This window comes from Dreissena polymorpha, chromosome 11 (genome assembly GCF_020536995.1).
Source record: "Dreissena polymorpha isolate Duluth1 chromosome 11, UMN_Dpol_1.0, whole genome shotgun sequence".
Lineage (NCBI taxonomy): Eukaryota > Metazoa > Mollusca > Bivalvia > Myida > Dreissenidae > Dreissena > Dreissena polymorpha.
Window position 1 is genome coordinate 86,679,421 of NC_068365.1, and position 21,384 is coordinate 86,700,804.

The 21,384-nt window shown below is 33.2% G+C and overlaps 1 protein-coding gene and 3 long non-coding RNA genes across 17 annotated transcripts in view; 1 reads left to right on the forward strand and 3 right to left on the reverse strand.

The window, feature by feature from the left end:
* LOC127851468 (plexin-A2-like) overlaps positions 1 to 21,384 on the reverse strand; it is a 203,150-nt gene that overhangs the window by 47,147 nt on the left and 134,619 nt on the right. The window lies entirely within an intron of this gene.
* Positions 238 to 21,234, forward strand: LOC127851473 (uncharacterized). The gene is made up of 7 exons (XR_008035777.1): positions 238 to 332; positions 16,323 to 16,365; positions 16,607 to 16,964; positions 17,456 to 17,834; positions 18,933 to 19,049; positions 19,783 to 19,886; positions 20,720 to 21,234. It is a non-coding gene; the product is annotated as an uncharacterized LOC127851473 (long non-coding RNA).
* Positions 6,094 to 8,251, reverse strand: LOC127851474 (uncharacterized). The gene is made up of 4 exons (XR_008035778.1): positions 8,141 to 8,251; positions 7,671 to 7,997; positions 6,751 to 6,778; positions 6,094 to 6,424 (listed from the first exon to the last, which is right to left on the reverse strand). It is a non-coding gene; the product is annotated as an uncharacterized LOC127851474 (long non-coding RNA).
* LOC127851475 (uncharacterized) lies at positions 8,767 to 10,727 on the reverse strand. Its single transcript, XR_008035779.1, has 3 exons — positions 10,593 to 10,727; positions 9,962 to 10,318; positions 8,767 to 9,613 (listed from the first exon to the last, which is right to left on the reverse strand). It is a non-coding gene; the product is annotated as an uncharacterized LOC127851475 (long non-coding RNA).

Here is a 21,384-nt window from a genome sequence, read left to right on the forward strand (position 1 = left end):
GGAATTTTTTAACAAGAACACATGCTTATTAAATAAAGAAATTCCGATGTATTTCACATTGCCATGAACAGCATACAAATCTGTCTTTTTTGCACTACTCGAAATTCTTAAGAAAAATTAATGTTAAAAAGTTATTTGAAATACAGCACCACTTACCGTCGTGTATACTGGGTAACTCAACCAAGTCACGTGATCCTGCACCCTGATAACGAAAAGCCCGATAATGTTCAGTTTCGATTTACTTTTCAAAAAGCATAGAGCGGAGAACAGATGTGCTGATTTTCAAAACAAGAGAGTAATTATACGAGCGGTATAATTGGATAAACAATAGCGTGAGTAGTAGTTAGTCGTATATGTAAAAAACAATGTTATTCTTTAAAGAAACATAAATACTCAACATCAACGAATATTTCGTAAAATAAAGTAAACCCGTAATAAATTAGTGTTCCGTATAGCAATAGCCAACATTTCAACGCTAGATGTTATATGATAGCATAGATTTAACGAGATACCAACTGCTCGGTTTTATTTTTATGTGGCACAATATATTCCATTTAAATTCTCTGCAACGATATCTATTCATACGACACACGAACACTCGCTTGTTACATGTATTGAATATATTGTCCCACAAAAAAGAAAAGAGCATTGTGTATCGTGTTAAATCTGTTACCAGACCACATCTAGCGGTGAAATGTTGGCTATTACTATAAGAAACATTAATTTTTTATGTGTTAACTTTATTTTTCGAAATATTTTGCGAAATATTCGTTGATTTTGAGTGTGTATGGTTTTTTTAGTAAAGGCTCAAAATTTCAAACTCTAGGTGAAAAAGCATTTTTTAAATCGTAAAGGAGACACATTCGCAAGGTGTTTTAAAGTTGTTTGCGCAATACGCTTATCAAACTAAGACAAACTTTTTCTTAGCACAAAAGACACTTGAGGGTTACAACTATGATAATTTGTAACACATATACCACTGCCTATATGTGTTTGCGAGCAAACGTGTTTGAACATAATTTGGATCAATTTCTTAATATGTATCACCGTATTGTTTCCTTTGTATTTGCTACAATCATACATTTAAATAGAGTGTGTTAAAGCAACAGTTGATCAAAACGTATTATATGCCTATACTTGATATCATCCATGGATACATGCAAATAGGTTATACTCATACTCTATAATAATATGGCGTAAATTGGTTGTATAATCATAATATACAGTTCAGACAGTGTAAGTTTGGGGAGCCTGTTCATTTTCTCGTAGGGTTATGGCTATTCGCAAATGATTATTATTATTATTATTTACCATATTTATATAGCACTTTTATCATGAATTCACACGTTCAAAAGTGCTGTTCAATACAAATGCATGGTTCAACCAGTAAAATTAACAAAGAAATTTAAAACTATGATAAACAGCGATAGATGGACACATATAAAAACTGAAAATAGATAGAAACCTACATACTACGAGGATATAAATGACAAGCATATTTAAGAACAATTATAAAATATGGTATTTAAGAATTAAAACAAATTATAAAATAAATACCTATAAGCGCTTAAAAGAAATTAATACCAAGCTAAACATAGAATAAACGTTTAAAATAACAAACTACTCGTACACTGGTATAACATAAATCGGTGCTTTGTTTAGTCTTGTCACAGAATTAATTTTGAAATAATCATCATTGCAAGTAAATGTTTGCGAAATAGTGGGTTTTCAGTGCTTTCTTAAAGGCTGGTAATGTTTTAATGTCTCTGAGCGATGCTGGTAGCGCGTTCCAAAGTGTTGGAGCGGCAGACCTGAACGAACGGCCTCCGTACGACAGAGTCCTGGTTCTCGGCGCGACTAGCAGGACTGAGTTATTCTGAGATCTGAGTTCTCTGCGTGGAGTGTAAATCTCAAGCATACTCTTGATGTAGCTTGGTGACTGTCCTTGAAGTGCTTTAAACACATGCATCAGTACTTTGTACTCCACTCTTGCATGTACAGGAAGCCAGTGGAGTTCCCTAAGCACCGGTGTAATGTGACCTTGTCATGGTGTCCTGGTGATTACACGAGCAGCGGTATTTTGAACACTTTGAAGTCTGTTCAGAGCATAACTCGGTGATCCACATAACAGGGAATTACAGTAATCAAGTCTTGATGTTACCAAAGAGTTTATCAGAGATTTTGTTGCATCCACAGTCAGGTATTTCCGAATTCGACCTATTTGTCTGATCTGGTTGTAACATGATCTGGAAACAGAGTTTACCTGCTTTTCCATATCTAAATGAGAGTCTAGAATGGCACCAAGGTTCCTAACAGCTGTTGTTGGTTTGATAACAGCTGTGCCGATTTTAACGGTGAAATTTTCAGTTTTAATGTGCTTTGGTACAAAGATAATCACTTCTGTTTTGTCGGCATTAATTTTAAGTAAGTTGTTATTCATCCACAGAACTATATCAGTCACACACGCTTCAATTCGTTGCAGCGCATCTTCGCGCGAAACAGAATCCTTGGGTTTAAATGACATGTACAACTGGGAGTCATCGGCATAGAAGTGATGTTGTAGATTATGCTTTCTACAGATGGCCCCCACTGGTTTTGTATACAAGCTGTAGTTTTTGGGTCCCAGTACGGACCCTTGAGGCACTGAATAGGTCATAAGTACGGGTTTGGACAGCTCGCCATCAATGCAAACAGTTTGATAGCGGTCGGTCAAGTACGACTTAATCCATCTTAATGGCTTGTTTGTTATTCCAAATTGCTGTTCGAGTCGGTTCAGAAGAGTGGTATGGTCGATCGTATCGAATGCGGCTGATAAATCCAGCATAACTAGAATAGTGGCTTCGTTCTGATCAAGAGACTGAAGAATGTCGCTCTGTACACGCAGTAGCGCCGTCTCAGTGGAGTGAAATTTTCTGTAAGCCGACTGACGCTCTTCGTGCAGGTTATGGTTATTTAAATGTCGTTCCAGTTGGTTGTCGACGACTTTTTCTAGAATTTTTGAAATAAACGGTAAATTTGATACCGGTCTATAGTTTTTCATTTCATTTTGATCGAGTCCCGGTTTCTTGATAAGTGGTCGTATTCTTGAACTTTTAAACGTTGTTGGCACGTATGCAGCTTGTAGTGATGCATTGACTAGTTTAGTTATTAATGGAAGTAGTTCATTCAAACACTCTTTTAACAGCCATGTTGGGATCGGATCGAGTTCGCAAGATTTGTTTGCAGACTGTTGAATGACTTTCCGGACTTCTTTCTCGGTCGTGAGTGAAAACTCTGATAATTGGTTTCCATTAAAAGGCATTTCTATTTCGATATAATCTGGCATCTGAATATCAGCACTAGCGTTAGAGGTGATTTCATTTCGTATACCTTCGATTTTATTTACAAAAAAGTCACAAAATTCTTGCGCGAGAACCTTTGCAGCTTTACCCGATGGGAGGACAACTTCATCCAGTTCGCCCATTAAATGTTTTGTTACTTTCGTCAGGCTTTTCTGATCACGGCCACAATCATCTACTTTCTGGGCATAATAGCTAGTTCTCGCATTCGTGAGCAGTTTGTTAGTGACAGAAATGATATTGAATTGTACCGGTTCGGCAACAGGCCAATTCAATGCTTTATCAGGCTGCGAAGTTTGTTTAAATAAAGGGTAAATATTTAATTTCTCAAATTATGATTATGGATTTTGAATTGCATTATAACCGGATAATGGTACTTTGGTCTAAACGTCGAATAATACTGTCCTTTAGCATGCGTAAACGATGCGAATTTGTTCTTTTTTATTCTAAGCTTTGAAATGGTAAATTGTCTGATTCTATAAATCGCAAAGTATGCTTATAACAGTCCTGACCTGCATTATTATTAACTCTGTCCTAGCGATGCTTTAGAATAAAATAGTTCGCTTTATCATCCTCGGGATTTAAACACTTAATTGTCCCTTAATAATGTAATCTTCAAATTCCATAAACGTTCACGCGAATACGAATAACCCAAATGCGTTATCTATGTATTTATTACCCCGACCACACTTATAGATAAGAATCTCGGATAAATCTCTATTTTTAAAGATTTGTCACTGTGTAAACTGTGTTTACTGTCACATAACAACTTCCTTGCACAACGCGTAATACAGGAACAAGCGTCTTAGTCACAATTAAACTAACAGTTATCATCAACTTTATTTAAAAAGGGACTAAATCACAGTTTTGCAAAAAGAACAATTTTAATAAGTGCCAAAGATTAAAAAAATAATGTATGAATTGTAATCAAATACCTCAATAACACACCTGACTTACACAAATGTAACACACATTTTTTTTATTCATCATCGAAATCGTAAAAACACCAGCGTGTGTAACGCTTTTCATCGATAATGTATTAAAAACGCGTATGGCTGACACAGGATTTTAACAACGTTCAAATTATAAAAGCTTGCGTAAATTCCTTTAGAGCACTATTTTGATTGTTTGTGAATGAAAAGTCGAAAAAACGTAAAAAAGTGAATTATATGAAAGGACCAATTAATTATCAATTTATCGTACTGGTATTGTTAGAACACACATTATTTTTTGTAAAATTTAACATGTCAATTGTATTTTATAATTTCCCAAAACAAAATTTATTGCAATACACCGTTATGATACCCATCGATTGCATTTTAATAATTGAGGCTTTAATAAACAAACTAAAGGTACTGTTGGTAAAACGGCGGCTGAGTATATGTGACGTTCGCTTTGATTGTGGGTATTGTTGCGCGAATGACGTTTGTTAGAAAAATGTGATTTTAAAATGTCAATTAGATAAGGACCGATAACACGCTTTTTTATATTATAACTGTTCAAGAAGGGCAATAGTTATTATTCACTTTAACAGGCCTATGCCAAGTTAGTTATTGCATCAAGTAGATAGATTGTTCTTAAGCATAGTAAACCAAGCGTAGTTACTAAAATAAATAAAACTGAAAAGTGCTTATCAACATTTCCATTAGTGAATGGAATTTGATAAGCATTTATACATTTAATCAGTGTTTACATATTTAGTTTGAGGTTAATGAAACGACGTTCCTAAATTATGTCAACAAACATGAATTATACTGCTACGTGTATTGAATGTACTTCATCGGGCCTCGTTAAACTGTTATTCTCTTAATCATTTGCGCATGTTAAACAACTGATCGATTCACTAGCAATTAAAACGAATTTAAATTATTTACATTGTCATTTCAATAAAAAATATATATAGCAAATATGTATTTACAGGTGTGTGTCTTGTGATTTATAATTTGAGGTTTGGCCATCAAACCAGTTCTGCGTTGACCGTTTCAAGGCGGTGACCCCATTTTATTTTTATTTAGTGTTGTATGTGTTGTCATGTAATGCATCGGTAATGTGTTACTGCCTTCAATAAAATACCGACGAAAGTTAACAAGAATGTCGCCCCCTAATGATTTCACTGGAGTTTCATTATTTATATATTTGCATCACGGACTTCTCAAAAAGACACACATTGCCGCAAAATACATGCGATGGCCTAGATATTTAAGATTACGATCATGCTGATTTGTATTATTATGTTTGTGGGCTCTAGTTATAAATGTTAAAATGGAGAATTGGTTGCACGGTACACTAGGCTAGACAACATATAAGCTTCAATAGAAAGCAGTCCAAGTTAAAGTCAAACGCTTTACTTCATTGGTCTTAAAGTTAATCAATGAAGTATGGAAAACCTAACCTTACACGATTTAACTTTTATGTTGAAGTAGAATAACTAAATTTAAATTTCCTACAGTTTAATAATCTATGCATGTATGATTAACAGTAAGCATTGTATCTGCATGGATTATATGTACATGTGTATGAGTTTCTCAATGTCAAAGTACAGAAGCTCCGATTGTTTATTTATACTTCCGGCGATTGATCGCCTGAATGGGCAAGTTCCTCTCATTAGCAGGCTTTCCAGTTAATGCGCTTTTATACTATAACATGAATTTATATGTCCTTATAAAGTCTCCTTAATCATAGTTTCAAAGTCGTATGAAGTACACTGCCAGTAAACTATTGTTAAGCTAATCCATTTCAAATAACAACACATAGCAACAAATAACATATGTTTATTCAAACAATTTTGACAATACGTCACGCATAATAATAATTATTATCAACTGAAACATTTTATTGATATAACAATTCTCTACAAAAAAAAGGTTAACACATGTATGATCTTGGAATAGGTTTGCACAGTGTAGCTCAAAGGACAGGCAATGTATATACGTATACGTATTTTATTTACATTACATGAATATACTAATGTAGCAATATACGTAGATCTACCTGTTATTAAATATTAAACCAGAGTGGTGTATTGCGACTTATCAGCCTGTCCAGTTGGATCTAGACTCTCGTAACGAACACTCTTTACGTCAGTTCTATAGTTAACAGAAAGGTTTAGTTATTGATGATCGCAAATCCAATAACAATATGCAATGTGTGTGTAAGGATCAAGTGCAAAATGCATTTAAATTGTGTCTTGTACACAAGGCGGGTGTAATCTATAACAGAACATTTGGGAACCATAGTCTCATTGAGTAGCAACTCATGTTTTATAGAAAACTCTTGCATCTAATAATCAAAAGACGCAAATAAATTGATATATTAAAACATAATTCAGATAACCAAAAGGTCAAACGCACTTAGTTCACGAACTTTGAGAACAGTAACATTTGTAACACTCAATAAGGAATACTATACATACCTATCTGTTTCTGATTCAATCGCAATAACTGGAAATAAATAAAATACGGTTCAAATATTATGTCGAGTAGTAGTAGTAGAAGTATAAGTAGTATTAGTATAAGTAGACTTAGTTGTAGTAGTAGCAGTAGTTTTAGTAGTATTAGTATTAGTATTAGTATTAGTATTATAAGTAGTAGTAGTAGTAGTAGTAGTAGTAGTAGTAGTAGTAGTAGTAGTAGTAGTAGTAGTAGTAGTAGTAGTAGTAGAAGTAGTAGTAGTAGTAGTAGTAGTAGTAGTAGTAGTAGTAGTAGTAGTAGTAGTAGTAGTAGTAGTTGTTGTTGTTGTTGTTGTAGTAGCAGTAGTAGTAGTAGTAGTAGTAGTAGTAGTAGTAGTAGTAGTAGTAGTAGTAGTAGTAGTTGTAGTAGTACTAGTAGTAGTAGTAGTAGTAGTAGTAGTAGTAGTAGTAGTAGTAGTAGTAGCAGTAGAAGTAGTAGTAGTAGTAGTAGTAGAAGTAGAAGTAGTAGTAGTAGTAGTAGTAGTAGTAGTAGTAGTAGTAGTAGTAGTAGTAGTAGTAGTAGTAGAAGTAGCAGTAGTAGTAGTAGTAGTAGTAGTAGTAGTAGTAGTAGTAGTAGGAGTAGTAGTAGTAGTAGCAGTAGTAGTAGAAGTAGTAGTAGTAGTACGCAGCGGAGGCACATGAAATATCAGCAGCAGGAGTAGTATTAGTAGAAGAACAAATAGAAGTTGTTATTGTCCTTGTTGTTGTTATTTTAAATGTAGTAGTACATGTATTTGTTAAGAAGCGGTATTAATAGTAGTATCTGCTGTTGTTGATTTTGTATGTGTTGTTGTATCATTGGTGTTAATGATTTGTTTGCGTTGTTTTCATACATCTGAGTTATAATATAGCAAATAAAACTAAAAACAACATGTCGTACTTACCGTCAGCCAATGTCAAAAAAGTAATTGGTTCATGGGTATCATTGAGCGTGTCCCCAGTCCCAGAACTTGTTAAACTCATTCCTGTTCTGCTGATCATCTGACGAGATAGTTCACTGTTTACGAACGTTGGTTCATTTTCATCGTAAGCTTCTCTGATGAAAGTATTTGATCGTGTGACAATATCTGTAATTGGTATCTGTATTTCTGATATTTCGTGGTAATGAAAATCAGTGTTCTCGTCGTCATACATATCTGAAGCGCTCGCAGTCATCGCCCTATTTTGTTGATGTGTAGTAATGTCTATTCCAGTAGCAGGATTGTTGATTTCTTAAATATTGGAGAACAACAACTAACAGAAAACGAAACTCGTTATTATATTCTATAACTAAAATATTGCCTTATGTTGTCGACATTATATAACGGATTTCAAAATATGGTATATATGTCTACAAAAATGTAAATTTTCTTACCAATTTGACGCGGTTTATATTTCCAATAAACGCAGAAAGACAAATTAATTACAATAATAACCGCCACACCCGCTGCTGCCAAAATTATAATAACTTCTGTGTTTAAACCGGCTGTAAATAAATACAATATATGTTTTAGTTGTTACAATGTTTCGGTCATTTTGTGACATACTCGACTGTTCATGAGTATTTAATGTTTATATATATATATATATATATATATATATATATATATATATATATATATATATATCGTATGACCATTGATTTGAGTTTGGAGTTTATTGTTAGATTTAATATATGCTGGCCATTGAGTATCAAATGATCCAAATGCAATGCATTGACCATGAAAAATACGTTTACTCCGGTTTTAATTAAACTTTGTTGTATTTCAATGAATTGTCTAAACAGGTGTTCACGTATCTTAAATAACATACACACAGAAGAGTAAGTTTAGTTGATTCGCCGTTTTAAAATTGTATTAACATTTGTCGTATTATATTCAGTATGAACGTTATTTGTTTTATAAATAAACTTCGCAACGGAGGCAATTATGCAAACAAGAGTGTTCGCATTCACTTTTCGAGTCCATATTATATTTTAACGCAGATTTTAACGCAATAAGAACGTAATTTTAGACATGTAGAAGTGTTTTAAGTGTTCACTGTCTTATTGCTTAAAGGGCCTTTTCACGTTTCGGTTAATTGACACAATTAAAAAAAGTTGTTTCAGAATCGCAAATTTTCGTTTTATTTATGATATTTGTGAGGAAAGAGTAAGACTGAACATTTACAATCGTCTTAAATAGCCATTATGTGCATCTTTTGATGATTTTCAAACCTGATAATTATAAGGCGTTGCAACGCGAAACGATTGAATAGTTTGGAGAGTTCTTTTGTTGTCGTTATATTTTGTGAACCTACGAGGATTGCATATATAAAGTTTAAAATACATAACTCATCGTGTGAGCGCGGATGGCCGAGTGGTCTAAGCGGTAGACTTTTACTCCAGGACTCCAAGGGTCAGTGGTTCGAGCCTAGTTGAGGGTTACTTTTTTAATTGTATTATTGTTTTTTTACTGGAGCTTTTTAGATCCAATATTTACATGAATCAATATAAAGCATTTAATGACAAACTTTAATACATGCCAAAATCTGTGAAAATGCCCCTTTAATACAGGGACTTATTCGAGTTAGCTGTCTAAATATAATGCGCGCAGCATGCCAAAAGTGTTTACACGTACGTGTAGCAGATGAACGTTTTCAGGTAGCGATAACTCGATAGTAACTGTTTAATATGTAAATATAATAATATTGATAACGAGTTTTTAACCTCCCGCAAATGTGAACACATTTACTGCTTCTGTAAATGTTTCCGTTACAACGTTCAAACTTGTTTTAATTGAAGCAAGTGTTGTGTTTTCTTCCTCGGTTATGTGATCCAGACGTGTGGTCGTTGTACATTCATCTGTATCTAAAATAGTACGTTTTATTAAGACTGGTTAAATTAATAATGATTTAAACGGTTACCGATAGTGCTCGATTTTTTTTATTACAAAAAGACTGGATTGGATAGGTCTTTAGTAGAAAAAGACATATTCACCTAACGTATTTTACAAACAAAAATATAACACGTGATTAAAGACTGCACTCTAGTTTATTTTTGATAATTTTGTGATTTTCTGGATACGACTGCCCATAACTGTTTTGTCAGAATGAATCATAACATCATCGCATAAGGGCACTATATTAAATAAAAGGTATGTCACAATCACACTTAAATGATTCATTCGTATCCATTGTTTTTATTTTTTCGGCTTACTTTGACTGGGAACAGTAAATGTGTTGCTTAAAAGCAAATATCCATCTATGAAGCGGGCGCAGCGCCATCGGTCACCTGCTTTAGCGATACTTTGACTGCTTATGTCGCAAATGACACGATTATCTTCCACGCAAAAACAGTTCGTCGATGCAGTTGTTTTGAGAGTAGATACACGGCATTCTTGTTTTGTGTTATTTATTCTGGCCGTAACAAGCATATCTTCAAAACCATCCCGACTCCTGTAAAACGTCCAAGATCCGTAGCTTCCACTAGGTACACCCGCTCTATCCATATGGCATGAAACTTCCACAGTGGATTTACACAGTAGTATTACGTGGATTAGTGGTTCATCTGACACTGAAAATTAACTACGTGCTGGTAAATTATTCTCAATGATGTACTTTTATATTGACCACCTGCTAAATCATTTCACAGTTTAGGGTGAAAATATAGCCTCAACTGCTTGTTCGTATTTCTATAATTGTTTTTTTTTCAATTTGAATAAACGCTTGATTTACACATAGTATACACCATTATTTTCATCTAATTTATTACGGTTATCCACTTAACTAGTGTAATAAATTAAATAAATGTTCGTCTTATTGTTTGTTAAGGTGAACGTGAGACTTACGGGCATGCGTGGATGTAATCGAAGCCAATGCGTATAGTATTAATATCCTTTTCATGTTCTTATTTGAAATACTTCTTAACACGCACATTGAAACGCGCTCGTGTCTGCAACGATGTGCGATGATGCTTAAATAATTATGAGTATGCAGTATAATTGTTCGTCGAAACCGGAACATGTGTTAAACAATAAAAGGGGAAGTTTGTATTCACAATTATGTTGTTTTCATGGTATACTAACACTATACAAGTCAAAGCATATTGTTTCAAAATTAGCCATTTAATTTGTATCAAAATATGTGTGCTAACAGCATGTGAATGTGAACAAGATTAAAGAGCACCGATTTATTTATAAGTGCAGTTTAGCAGGTCAAATGTCCCCGTGTTAAATGTGCCCTTCTTACTTAAAAAACATCTGCACGATAAGCTCTCTCTAAATATTGGTAGTATTTTTCACTACCCGTTATCGTCAAAGACCTATAAATATTGATCAATCAGCGTTTAATCTTCATACTGCCGTAAACCGACCCACACTGCACTTCTTCGTCATTTAATGTAGCACTGTTACATAAGGGGTAGTTTTTCAAAGTTTAATGATAACAGGGTGCAGAATCAACAAATTTTTTTTTTTACAGAATGTAAACACACCGTTAAAACCTTACTTTTTGCAAATATCTCAAGTTATTGAAATACATATGCAAAAATCGTTCGTGCTCAAAAGACAATTTTTAGTACATTTGCAACGCAAATAGACTTTTGTTATACCGCATTTCAAAATCAAACGGGAAACGGTTATCTTTTTAGAAGCCTCCCCTTATTTTGGGCAGACGAAATAGATATTTAATATAGTACTTCGTTATTCTTACAATTTTTCACTTAGAAACTTTTTTTAATATCTTCTTCCAAGAACATTGCTTACACTATTTTAAGTGAATTTTCTAAGACCGTTCTTCTTAAAAAAACTCAAGCAAATTTCTTTCGTAAAACAATTCTGTTATTGGCAAAAGCGAGTGACTAGAAATATTGCGATTCCATTATTATTTTTTTTAGAAATTTACCATCTACAAGGCAAACTTAAAAGAATTACGTCCATTGAAAACTAAGGGAGACAATTATATTACTGCTTCATGCGAGGTAGGGGATTTGTATTGCTTGACAATAGTCTTGTTCTTCATAAAAAAATCTTTTTGATAGCCTTTTGCATTTTCATTCAGACAGCTAATCCTTAAACATTTACTTCAGCAGAAACTTCACTGTATATTGCAAATAAACTTTCAACGCCACCGGGGCTCTCGTTCTTGCAGTTTGTGCCGATATCTTAAGGTTTAAGAATACATTCTTGAATACGTCTAAAATCGTTTACAAAATTTCAAGTTGCGTGAACTTAACCATGTACGATGAAAGCAGTAGATACGGAAGTTTTTAACAAGAACGTACACATGCTTATTAAATAAAGTAATTCTGATGTATTTCATATTGCCATGAGCAGCATAAAAATTTGTTGTTTTTTTATGCACTAGTTGAAGTTTTTAAGAAACTAATTTTAAAAAGTTATTTGAAAAATAAAGCATCGCTTAACATCGTGTATACATCTACTAAAGTTAAAAGAGGAAACTTCACAAAGTCACGTGATCCTGCACCCTGGATTAACTAAAGGAAGTCTTACTGCATCTGGAGTATAACAGTATACATGGTGCAGGATCACGTGACTTTTTGGGGTTCCACTTTTTAACTTAAATGGATTTAACCCGACGGTAAGTGGCGCTTTATTTCAAATAACTTTTTAAAACAAGTTTTCTTAAGGATTTCAACTAGTGTATAAAAGGCAGATTTTTATGCTTATGTCAATGTGAAATACATCAGTATTACTGTATTTAATAAGCATGTGTTATTGTTCAAAAATTTCATTTTTACTGCATACGTTGTACACGGGTTAATGGCCGGGTATGTTTCACGCAACGTAAAATTTGGCACCGATTTGAGACGTATTAAAGGATTTATTCTTATACCTTAAAATAGCGGCACAAACTGCAAAAAAAACTGTCTTTTATGCACTATAGATGTTTGCAAATGAATTTCAATAACTCGAGATATTTGCAATAATAAAGTTCTTAACGGTGTGATTACATTCTGTCCAGCCCGTGTGTAAACCCCTGAAAACCCCTTTGATTATGCACCCTGTTATAATGTACTTAAAGATTGTTTAAACAATTATTTAAGATATAACATAAATACATTTTTTTCCAAAACCGAACTTGATAAACAGTAGTTTAAATCGAAAGCGAATTTATGTACATTTTACACTCAACACGTCTTCGTAAGGTGTTTGGGATCTATGTGTTTTATCACATTTAAGTGCACTTGTTTTGAATCATCAAACCGATAATATTTGGACACAGACTTTCATAATTATTAAGATTTAGCAGTATTATCGTAAAACTGTCTTTTTGGTTGTAAATATTGAGTATACACTGGCGTCGAACGTTTGAAATCCCAGTTCTTATATAAGTGAAATCGAAATGTTATTAAAAGCCGGGATAGCATGTGGTTGGAACGAGTATTTTTTGTATTTAAGGACGAACGGGGCTATTCATATATGAATTTTAGGCGTACATAAATAATGCCTAATTTATCATAAGGAGATAGGATGATGAAATAAAAAAGAAAACTAACGCGTACACAAGGCATTCCGAAGATCCGATATCAACTTTAAGAATTTTAAATCGATTACGAATTTGAACTCGACTTCGACTACCAAGTGAACTAAGTCGTGTCAAAAGAAAATGAAACTGTTATCGCGAGTGGGGACTCAAACAGAAATGCACATTTAATTCTTTAGAGCACGGTCATGTCATTTTAATATATCCTAGTAAATCGCTACTGTTCAAAATGAGTCTATATAGCGATAGAAAAATTCAAATGTAAAGTTGAACATGATAATTTGTGTACATTAAAATCAAGCTAAATAGTTTGCTTGCCTACATAAACGGAAAGTAAATTGTATCTACATAAACGGGAAATAAATGGTATCCATAGACTAGAATTTACGTGACTAGCGAGTCGGTTTACCTATTGTGTTTGCCGTCTGGATGTTAACCAGTCCTTAAAAATTGAAAGAAACTCGTGATATTGAATGCGCATTATATCCTGACTCAGTTGTTGTCTGGCTTCATAACCCGTATTTATTGTCTGTATCGGCTCTCTCATGTGCGCAATAGTAGTTTAACTCTGAGCATCAAATCAAATCATAAGCTTTATGTTTATGTCGCTTCTAAGAAAAGAAAGTATTAAATGACCACAAAAACAAAAACCATTTTTTGTTATTATGTTGTTGTTGTTTTTTTATAAATATTTTGAATATTGGTGATAATGAGAGTTATATGTGATGAAGAAAAGCAAGTTTAAGTATAGTAAATCCTTTTTTTCTATACTGTAGAGTGGATTTATCTCAACTTTATTTATTTTTTATTCCGGCTTGATTTTTTAAAGAGAGACATTATCCGTGTGTGCGCGGAGTGGAGGTTTTGCATATGATCATTCTATAATTTAGGTCACGGCCATTGATCTAAGAAACAAAAAAATGCATTCAAATTAGCACTTGAAAGCATTTCATTTCAAGTGCTGTAACATATTGTTGTTGATTTATTAGAGACATACTATGCATTTCGGTCAACTTCATTTTTAGATTATTAAAACAGTTTTTAACTAAACGATATTTTGATTATTATAATTATATGTCGATACACACAAACTTCACCGAAACCGATCCTTGTAATTCAGATTATGAAAGGTCAAGGTCGACATTACTTGAGAACGAGCTTGAACTTGTCAACTTGAGAATGTAATATAATCACTGATTCATGGATATTTAAAAAAATCACTTTATATTAAAACCAAACGCTTATTAACATGCATTTCTTTCACTTAATGTATATACTTGATAACGGTGCGATGGTAATCGGGGTCGATTGAGGCAGTGGCGATTGCGTAAAAAGACTTGCGAATAATTGCTAAAGATCGAATTATGATCGTGCAATAGCAAAATGTTCGGTTTGGTAATAACATAAAGAAACATAAGTCGTGATTCGAACCTTCGTAAGAAAGAACGGTTTTATCAGAATCACGGCACCATTTAAAAATGAGTATAATTTTAAAAATACTTGCGCTCTGAATTTTGAGAGTAACCCATTTTAAAACATTAGGAATTTATGGGGGTTAATACTTTCTCTGAGGTTCCTCTGTGTGGTAATGCTACCTTATATGGAATTTCATAAACTGACTCAACAACCCTTTGAATTAATGAAAACAAACTCGTTAAATATGTCTTGGTACTGAACCAGCAGTTGCACTATCGCCTGAAATCAATGCTGAGTAGTTCATAAGTATGCATCATTCTATTTATTAATACCTGTAATTTAATGTCTGCCTGCTTCTTTGAAGTTTTGACATTTTAATTGCTAATATGTAAATCGGTTTTGTTTTATATTCAAATATATGCACTAATATTTTTCTATATAATGAGTGTCATCCATTTTATGAAACCTTTTATGGCAACATGCACTTCGAAGTACGCTTCATGTTAGACAATTAAACACTGTTTCATATGCCTCAATAAACAGGTTGCGAACACGCAGACTGAAACAATAGCTGAATGCATGTGTTCACCTAGTGCTTCTATGACGTACCCTTTGTGTCAAAAGTACATATATGCCAACAGCTAAAAATAGATATCAACGCGGTAACAAAATTGTCACCACGGTGACAATTTTGTCACGTCGGTTATAAATTTATCATTGCGGTGATATATTTGTAACTGCGGTGATACTTTGTCTGACCCAAAGAGTTTGATAAGAGCTAAACCAAACTGACCAATGAAATAACGTCTTGCAAATCGGCGATTATTTTAATTGAAGCTTTATTCGTTGTAACTTAAACATTGACACTTTATGTTTATATGAGTATAACTTCATTAACAATTAATAATCTAGGTGACAATTTCAGAAACCTTATTATTTTCCGTTGCCTCAACGTCTGTGCGTGTGTTTACGGCCGAATAAGTGTCATAAAACCGAGATACCGTGAAGGCAGTGGACCGTTAAACAAGCGATAACGGATTAATAGCACAAGCCTTTAACAGTGGATTCCCTATGATCTAATTGCGATAAAGCAGATGATATGCCAATAAGTGTAATTTAACAAATAAAATGTACGATTCATTAACCATTTATTTACTCAAACCGATAACTGTGACAAACAGCTGGCGATCTCTATAAAACTCTAAAAAAAAGTTACTGGTTTACTAAGAATAAATCTTTATCAACTTAACTTATCAAGTTTTTATTTATTTTTTTGTTTTTGTTTTAAAGATCCATGTATGAGTAATTATACATTTGTAGACCACACTCGACAACAAAATAAATGTTGTTATGATTTTGATATATGAGAGTCAGTTTGTTACGGGGATAATGATTGGTTGAACGCTGACCCAAACAAATAAATGTAACAGTAGGCATACAAATATACCAACAGTCATAATTTGTCACCGCTGTGACAAAATTGTTACCGCAGTGAAATAAAATAGATTTCACCGCGGTGACAAAATTATTATGGCAGTGACAAATAGTCACCGTGGTAACAATTTTGTCACCGCGGTGATATCTATTTTTAGCTGTTGGCGTATTTGTACTTTTGACACAAATGGTACGGCATAATATACAGTGTTGTGCCCTTTCAGAGAATGCAGCTGCTGGGTGGAATTTTGACTGGCCTTTTAATCGGTAAGTATATATCAGATGTAGATGCATATTTGGATAAACATAATATTGAATATTTGAGGGGCGGTGGTGGGCTGTTAAAACCATACAATTGCATCATTTGAAACAGTTTTTGGATTATTAATTGCTATTGATACCCACTAAAACGAGATTGATTAACAGTAGATCCATCACCCACGAGTTGACTTGAGTAGATCATACTTTGTCTAACTATGAAACTTAAACTTGTTTTATATCGTTTCAGTACAAATCGTTACAGGCACTAATAGAACACTTACAGTGGTTGAAATGAAGGAAACGGCAATAGAATGTGCCTCAAGCGCAGATATTACTTTCAAATTTTACAGCAACATACCGAACATATCTGCAACGGTTGCAGAATGCGATTCTGTTTATAATGAAATGTATTATGTTGCAAGCATCAACAAAAAACAAATACAACGTTTCTTATACTGGGCATGGCGGAATCCTGAGAATACTCAATATCGACGAAGAAACCACAGGGACATATCGATGCTATGAAACATTTGATCCTCGAAATTTCGTCACCACGATTATTAAACCGTCGCCGATTGCAATCGAAGCAGATAACCCAATAAAAAGTACTGGTATTGTGTTATTCTTTCTTAGCATGGAAGGCATACACTGTCGTTGTATTCGTTTCTCATGCATATGCGAGTTTACTATACAAATACCAGTCTTTAACTGAAATATTCTAGTGTCATTGTTTGATATGTTTAAACCACTGTCGAACGTTCATCTGAAATGAATTCTAGTTTGTTTGACTGTATAATATCATCAAATGGTAAAACGCTTTTTGATATAACTTTATTATTTATGGTTGGATATTTAAGTCACTAAGGTCATAAAAAAAGATACATACGATTTGTTTTCCGTGTTTGATTTTTTAGTTGGTGTTCTTTCTGGTGTTTTTTTTATTGTAAGTGAACTTTTTATGTAATAATCTATGATCTTTTTACAGCATGTACTACAAATACAATTGAAAGTTATGTTTTAATTTCGTTCACAGAATTAGCTTTACGATATAACATTTAATCAGTAATTAATTGCAATGTTCATTGTGTAATTTCAGCACCCGCTCCAAGTGACATAATAAATCCTATCGTGATGTTCACATTGAACGACAAATCTTTTGAATGCGCTTCCCATGCCGATATCACATTCAAGATTATAAACAATACATCAAATACGTCTGTAACAATTGCAGAATGCATCTTGACGCTAAAATTGTGTTATATTTGGAAACAATCATTCAGGACAAAAATACAATTTACGTGTTACTGGTCAAGGGGAGTACTGCAAATAATCAGTTTCGACGATGAAACAATTGGAACATACACATGTTATGAAACATTCAACCCAACAACTTTGTCATAATTGACCTAATTGTTAATTCTACAAAACTGGAGAATGGCACGTATACTGTTATTTCAAAAGTATTAATACAACAGGTAACTATAAGATAGTATGTGGTGTATGCTTATTATTTAAGATGTTCACAATAAGTCCGTTATGGCGACATATTTTATATCGTATTAGTAACAATTTGCATTAATTATCTTGAGGTCAAATTATCTTTAAGTAGGAGTAGACGGTTGAGCTGAATTCCAAAAAATGCTGATTTACAAATAAAACACCTGCTGATTTTTTCTTGCTATGTTTGACAATACATGTTGTATTTTAATATATCAAGCATTAAGACTAATCATGGATAGGATATGTTCATTTGTTGTATTTCATATGCAAAAGTGCAATCGTATGAACGCGCTTTATGAACTTAAATACATTCTATAAAGCACTTTTAATGGGCACTTAAACTAAACGTATGTTCGAATCTATAATTTTTAGCTAGATTTTGTTGACAATGGTCGCATGCGTGCGTCGTTTTAAACTGCACACCTGATAAGAGAGAACGTCTTTGTACCAGAAAAATCTGACCTTAAATACAATTTCCGCGGAAGTCAATTTAATTTTATCAAGCAAGCAGTTTTCAAAGAATTGAATGCTGTTTAAGTCATTATGTTTTTGTTTGGCTACGTGCATTTGATTGTTTCAACAAGTATTTCAAACGTTGATCACAGCAGGCATCAAAATTGACGTAGGTTTTACAATACTTAATCGAGATATCAATACCACTAGTTCTAGTTGTCTATTGACGAATTTTCATAGATATTATTATGTTATTATGTTGCCTTCTAAAATCATCGTCACTTTGATTGCCTATTGGGTATGAAAATATTATAAAACAATAATACTTTGAACTGTTTCGAAAAAAAACCAATTCAAAAGGCAAAAGGCCAACAAGAAATAAATAAAAAGAATTATCTTTTTGTTGCACAGAGCTCATAATGGGTCGTTTGATAACTAACATAAAAGTATAGGAAAAAACAACTTTCAAAAATGCATGATTTTTGGTCACATACCTTAAATTGTGTGTACACATTGACTCGTAAATAAAATTACATTTTATTTGCACTTAACATTTCCTGATCTGGTACATGCATATTGAATAACATTTTATCGATTGCATACTATAACATATGTTGCAGCAAACGAATTAGATGAAAGAAGAGTAAATAATTCCAAGAACGTTTTGACAAAAGTTCTACCCACGATTATTGGATTGCTTTTCGTCGTCATCTTGGTGATTTGTATTAGGAGGCAAAGTACGTTAATCTTTTTTCTTACTTGAAAACATCAGCAAACACAATGTTTCATAAAAGCAGCAAATTGAACTAGGTTAAAAATAGAGTATCGATTTCGTAAATACAAATTCATACACAATTTTGCTTTTGTTTTACTTAAAAGTGAAATAAAAATGTAGAGCATTGTTTTCCTGGTGTCTTATCGATACTCATCTAGATATTCGCCTTAGATTTTAAAAATATAGTGATATATCAGACTGTTCATCTTGTAAAACGCAAGACGAGGTAATATTTTTATTTTTGAGTCGAGACAGTAGATTTCCGTGGTTGGTCAATAGACTAACTTTGCGAATTTGAAAACCAAGTTTTATTAAATGATTGTATGAATTCGTACCCTGTCATTGTTTAACAGTCCAATAGTAAATAGTATAGGTATTGGTAGTTGACTTTTTTTATGTGAAAACAAATCGCGTCCTTATAGTGTGTATATCTATTGAATGTACATATCTTGTAACATGAAATAGTAGTATCTTATTCAAAAATAGCATTTTGGTAAAATACTATCAAATACTTGACTAGCTATCGATTATTTTAATGAAAAATTAAACAACGGAAAGAATTTCTATATAGTATAACTATGGTGCTATTTTTTATAATAGGAATTTTTGAAAGACATTAATAAGTGAAAAACAGTTGTGTGGATTTTTCTTGCAATAAAATTGTTGTTTTAAACCATCTATTTGTCCCTGTACAGGTCGAGACGAACGGAACAGCAAAAGTTACTAAACAATCTCGTTATCAATGAACCGGTGGATACAAACACTTAAGATGTTACCCGAAAGGCGTCACCAACTAAAGGTATCACCAACTATAACGGTATATTTAAAGACACACTATGCAATAACATAAGCATTTCACTGATTTCAATGCTGATGTTTGTATTTTTATCAGAAAGATGCCCATAAGAATTGTTCCATTATTAGCTTACCTATGCACACAGTGCCTAAGATAAGCCAAAAAGGTCAGAATATGTCCGGCGTCCTTTTTCGTTCTTGAGTATTGTGTCCTACCTTATTTATTTTACCTTATGATCAATCAAGAAGGCACATTTATCCTATAGCTAAATGACTTTATATAACAAATTACGACCCGTTGGATAACATTAAGGTTTATTCAACACCTTGCCTTTATCCAATGGCTAGTACATGTACATTGGGACTACTTTTTTGGCCTTTCACATCTGGTATAAGGCCAAATGCAGTGGAGACTTGCAGACGATTTACGTAGTTAAAATGTATCAAGATATTTAATGAGCACTTTTTTTAAAAGAATAACGAAAGAAAAATGTATATTTTCTTGTTATTTTATTACATTGTTATAAATGACAATAATCATAACAATAAAATAAATAAATACAAAAATCACTATTACACATTGAAATACTGTCGTCTGCTTCAATTTAACATTTAACAAGTAAAAACCATTAAATAAAGAAAAATAAAACAAGTCTTAAAAGAAAAAAAAAGAAATAAGTCAAATATTAATAATATAACATTTACAGAGAATATTGTGTAAGTTGGATTAGGGACTTGAATTTATCCGAAGAGTTAAAGAAAGGTTAAGATAGTGAGACTTGCTGATATTATGCACTTAATAGGCCACAAACACATCCAATCTGTATTGAATTACAGTGCGATTTCCGAACCATCACAGAAGGCCTGATGGTCTCTGGGAAACGGAAACGACGCAACCCAGTCACTTCAACGGTGACATCACCACCATCACTAGCAGGGATTGACATATGCAGTGATCAGCGCATCAAGCACTGTCAACGCCCAAACATCCGAACCTATGCCCGTCAATATTCCGAAGATTGATCCATTCTTTCCCCACCGACTTGGTACAGAATCACGTGTCCCTCTCAATTTCAATAAATCTTCTTCAAACACACTCTCAGTTGTATGGAGTAGTCTTAAATGTACACATGTCAACTTTTAAACCAAGTAAATTCAACGATCTGTGTTATTCGCGTGATATTTGTTTAATTGTTGTCCCATTTCTATTCGCTGTGTATTAACACTGTCACATGTTTCATTCATGATTTCAAATTTCGACCTTTTTTGATGGAAAATTGTTTGCATATTGTCCATAAATACATAATATTTTAAAATAAAAATGTGTATTTCAATGTATTGAATAAATTTGAATCGAGGTATATAATGTTTAATATCTTCATTTTTCAGCAATCTTACGCTTAACTGCAGAACTATTTCCCTTCAATGCGCAAGAAGATCGAAATGTTTTTGTTTAAATACACGAGTAAAAATAAATTAAAAACTTAAAGGTACAACCCCGT